Source organism: Coenobita brevimanus, chromosome 24 (assembly GCF_032717465.1).
Source record: "Coenobita brevimanus isolate Jiangsu-jjx chromosome 24, ASM3271746v2, whole genome shotgun sequence".
In the NCBI taxonomy this organism is placed as follows: Eukaryota; Metazoa; Arthropoda; class Malacostraca; order Decapoda; family Coenobitidae; genus Coenobita; species Coenobita brevimanus.
Window position 1 is genome coordinate 54,062,167 of NC_136977.1, and position 5,108 is coordinate 54,067,274.

A 5,108-nucleotide genomic window follows, 5' to 3' on the forward strand; every position below is an offset into this window, starting at 1 on the left:
ACAGTCCCGGGGATAACACCGGGCCTCTCCACCAGTCCTCAGGGCAGAAATCCTCCTCCTGGAGGTTGCCTCGGTCTGGGAGAACAGAGGGGAGGCCTACGCTCCTGCCTGTAGGCAGGGCTGACCGCAGGTCACCCTCGCGTCGAGGAATCACAGGTATTAAAAATGTTAATCCCCCTTGACATCAGTCGCAGGTGAATTCAAAATCCTGGAGTGGTTTTTTGACAATATATTAAGTACCGCCTTATAATCTCCACACAGCCGTATGAACACCACCCTTATCCGTCCCCAGGCCGTCGCTAACTGCTGGAGGAGAGCCGACTAGGGCTGTGGTGCAGCCTTAAACTCAGGGTTCAGCAGAATTTGAATCAGGCCAGACCTTAGTATGCGATCAATGGCACCCTACTTAGATCACACTTACAATACACTTAAATGCTATACTTACATTAAAATGCCCGCCGTGCCCGCCGCAGGACCTCCCACCTCACCACCCCCCACACCACCACCGAGCTGCCACCCCACCACCACCCCAGGAGGACACACTGGAGAGGTTAGTGACCCCGGGCAAGAGGGTCATCAGGGCATCACGGCCCTGAGCCCCTATTCCCCGCAAGTGCCCCAACCCCAGGTGATCAGGGGAACTGAACTACTGTGCGGGCAGAGCAGTGATCGACAGAATAGGGGTGGGACTGAAATTAAATGTCCCACGTAACACCGTATTGACGGTTTTGTTACACCCTCTAGGGCAGGAGGCCCAAGGTTACGGCCTAAACAAAAGTAAAAAGAGACAGACAAACCTAGGCTACGGCCTAACAGAGTGTGCAAAGGGGAAGGCGACCCCAGGCTCCGGCCTTAACACACCAGGGAGAGAGAGTTGCCCTAGTGCATCCCTCTCCTGCTGTTCTTCGGCTACGGCCAGAATACAGACCAGGGTAAGGAGCCCCTGCTGCCGTACGTGTAGTACTACCCTATTACGGAAGCGACACCCCGTGGTTGGTACCCAGCTGCAGTGTGCGGGCGAACCACTTCGCCCGGTAGTTGTCTTCCGTACGGGCAGACACTCGGCTCCGGCCGGGGCACGTACCAGGGTAGAGAATTCCCTGAAGGTAGGATCAGTCCGTATTGGAGAGAGTGCGGCCTCTGTGCCCCTCCCTCCAGCTTGTCTCCTACTACGGGAGGAACACCACGCCGGCGGTACCTTGCCACGGCGAAAGGGCAACACCGATCACCCTATAGGTGTACCCCGTACGCCGGGCAAGTTCACGGCTGCAGCCAAGGTGTGCAATAGGGGAAGGAGATCCCCGGCTCAGGCCTCCAGACACACTCGAGAGACCACGGGCAACGTGAGTCCTCCTCTAGCCTCTTTCCCTTCGGGGAGCCCTTTGTCGTCATCTGGGAATATAGCCCCAGATGAGACATTAGAGTGGTGGCAAGGCCCGATATCGGACCTACCGCCCACACCCAGGAGTTCCTTGTTCCTGCCAGAGCCCCGTAGGAGACGCTGCCGCAGTCCAGTCCTGATGGCGCCTCTCCCTCTTGGTACCCGCAGTCCCAGGACGCCCAGGCCCGACTCCACAACCCACGACGAAGGCGATCCAGGCTCCCTCACTCCCCGGAGTCGGAGGAAACAGGCCCGACTGCTCCGGTTGTTCGGCCCCAGTCCTGAGGGCCACGTATCAGGTCGAGGCCCCCAGACCACAGGGCCTCCCTGCACCCCACCGGCGCGGCCCTAACACGAGGGCCGCCTCTCAGGTCGAGGCCCCTAGACGGGAGAGCCTCCCTGTATCCTAAAGTGCAACAGTGATAGTGACTATACCCAGGAAACAAGGGGAAACAGTGACAGTGACAGTAACCAGGAGAACAGTGACAGTGACTACCCAAGAGAATATAGTAAACAGTGGCCCACTAGAATCTAGTGCTATCAGGGCAGAAAGTGCATTTTGTGAATTGTCGTAGTCCCTCCCCATATTAAGGAACCAGGGAGTTTTCTGTGAGTCTAGAGGTAGGAGCGCGGGCGAGTCGAAAGATAAGTGTACGTGACTCCATGACCAGGTGACATTGTCGAGTGTCGCTATCCGCACCCTACCTCTTTTATAGTAATATCCCTGAACCAGACTCGCAATCTCGGTATTCTTAAAGTGAACAACCCCATTTATATATTACCCCCAAGTGACATAAGAATCCCATTAAAGAACCTAAAGTGAACAACCCCCTTTATATATTACCTCCAAGTGACATAAGAACCCTATTAAAGAATACTCGCAATCTCCCTGTGTAATAATGGTAGTGCATACAATCATTCTGTGAAGCCAAGTGTTAATTCTGTATCTCTGTGTCTCTGTATCCTAAATATCATTCTATGTGTACTGTTATGAGTAGGACCTAGGTAATAGATGTGATATGGTATACTGCCTGGTTTTTATGTCCTGTTCCTTTGTTAGTGCTTTACTTCCTAAAATGCCCGCGACCGGACCTTCCGCCTCGCCACCCCCCACACCACCACCCCACCACCCGAGGAGGAGATAACGGTCAGGTTAGTGACCCGGGACAAGAGGGTCATCCAACCACCACTGACCTGTGCCCCTTCTTCCCGCAACTACCTCAACACCAGGTGAGCCTAGATCCGCAACAAATTACACGGCGGGTTGACCATCGACAGCAGTGGGGTGGGACTGATACAACATCAGTCCCTAGTAGTTTTGTGGTGACGACCACAGCTTCACCCCAACGGGACAGGAGGTCCCTAGGTGAGCCACGAGGTGTTTACACCTAATGCCACCGCGAGCCACGAGGAAGTACCATCCTCTGCCGCAATAACCCTGGTGAGCCACGAGGGGCTAGTACCCTCTGCCACCGTGAGCCACGAGGGAGAAATACCCTCTGCCACGACCAGGACAGGAGGTCCTTTAACGAGGGAGAAGAACCCTCTATAACAAACAGGGCAGGAGGCCCAAAAGTGGACTATAAGGGGCCCACACCCCTAGCCACCCCAAGGGTAAGAGACCCTCACACAAAGCCACAAGTGGGTCCCAGGACCGATCAACCTGGTGCCACGGCAGTTGTGAAGACAAGAGAGAGAGTCACCTCTGTGCTACCCTCCCTAAGTACAAGAGAGACCACGGCCTCCGTGTGTTCTCTAAAGTCAGCTAACTCCTGCAGGAGTAGCTGGACACCACCCGGGAGAGTTGCCCCGAAAGTGTCACCCGAACAGAGGCCCGGTCCCAGTCGGGACCTACCTCCCACCCCCGGGAAATTCTTGTCTTCCCCAGGTACCAGCAGGAGACGAGGCCGCAGCCCACACCTGATGGCGCGTCCCCCGGCAGACCTCCGCAGCCCTCGGACCCCCAGGCGAGCCCAGCAGACTATTAACGCCGACCTCCCCCTGCCGCAGACCCTCCGACGCCAGACCCGTCTGCTACACATGTTTGGCCCCAGTCCCTAGGGCCAATATAGACAGGCCTCCCTTCACCGTGACAAGAAGAGGGCCTACAACAGGTCGAGACCCCATGCAAGAGGGTCTCCCTGCACCGTGACCAGAGGAGGGCCTACAACAGGTCGAGACCCCATGCAAGAGGGTCTCCCTGCACCGTGACCAGAGGAGGGCCTACAACAGGTCGAGACCCCAGGCAAGAGGGTCTCCCTGCACCGTGACCAGAGTGAGGACCTGCAACAGGTCGAGACCCCAGGCAAAAGGGGTCTCCCTGCAACATCGGACCCGGGTCGAGTCTCCCCCCAGCGGGTACGGTGATTCCCGCCACGGGTAGAGCCCCCGGAGGTCCACTTATAGTGACAGAGTGATATCGCCCCAGAAAATCGGGCAAGATTAGTGACTTTTCCTTTCCTAGAGTGAGACAGAGATAGTGATACAGTGACAAAGTGAACCAGCGGGATTCCACCTAGAAGTGTCCGTAAATACTTTCCCTTGGAAAAGACTATAAGTTCTGGGCCCGTGCAACTAGTGTTATTCCCCAGTCCAGACTAGAAGAGTCCCCCCCTTTACCAGTGTACGCGCGGGCGAGAGTTGCCGCGCCGAGCCCAAACAGTGAATTATAGTGATCTGCTCCCCTTGTTCTTTTATAGTAGTAATCCCTCCCCGGCTCATCAAGCCCAGACATCTCGATTGCATCAGTACACTAAGACCTTTTGGACTTTAATGTAAGTTAGTCTCATTCACTTGTGGACCCTTAACCCATTGTACAGTATAATTATAGTGTGTGTGAATATCCCGTGTGTACTAACGTAACTTTGTATATCTGTATCCTCTGTCCAGAATATCATTGTATGTAATATTGTCACGGGGTTAGAATTAAGGTAATAGATGTGTTAAAGGTGGACTGCCTAGTTTTTATGTCCTGTTCCTTTGTTAGTGCATTACTTCCGGTCCGGAAAGAGGACCCCGCTCAGTAGCTAGTGTTTTTAGTACGAGGAGTCGGCCTAAAAACACTCACCATAACACTGGTGGCAAGCGGTGGTTCTTGATCCGAGTAACGCACGGAGGAACGTAAAATGAAACTTGCACAATGACAGCTAAACCGCACATTCAATTACCAAAATTCAACCGGACCAATGTGACATGGATGTTTATTTGGACATGATCAAACCCCTTTTAGACATAGGGTTTGACTCAGATAAGGAGAAAATTGCAGTCACACTACCGAATCTGGGAAAAATTATCACAAATGTCGCACCCAAAATAGTCCCAGAACTGTCATGGGACCAGTTCACTCAGATAGTGAAACAGGCTTTTATGCCTTGCATGGGCAGAGTTGTCGCAGTCTCACAACTCGACGCCCTCATCTATGACGGTAACCTGGATGATACTTTCACCCAGGCTCGGCGCCTCGTCACCGCCGCTTATCCCGAAGCTGAAGTAAATACTCGGGACACTCATACCTTCAACGCCCTGCTGAGGATCCTCCCGAGCATAGTCAGGGAACATTTCTCCATATATGATCCCTCAGGAAATATGAATCAAGACCTGCAGCTCGTCAGGCGTCTTCTCGCCGCCCGTCCCACACCACAACCGCTTCACGCAGTGACAAAGTTCCCCACAAACCACAACCCTCCACCAAAACCCAAGCTGCCGCCTCACCAATCGGCTGCAGACC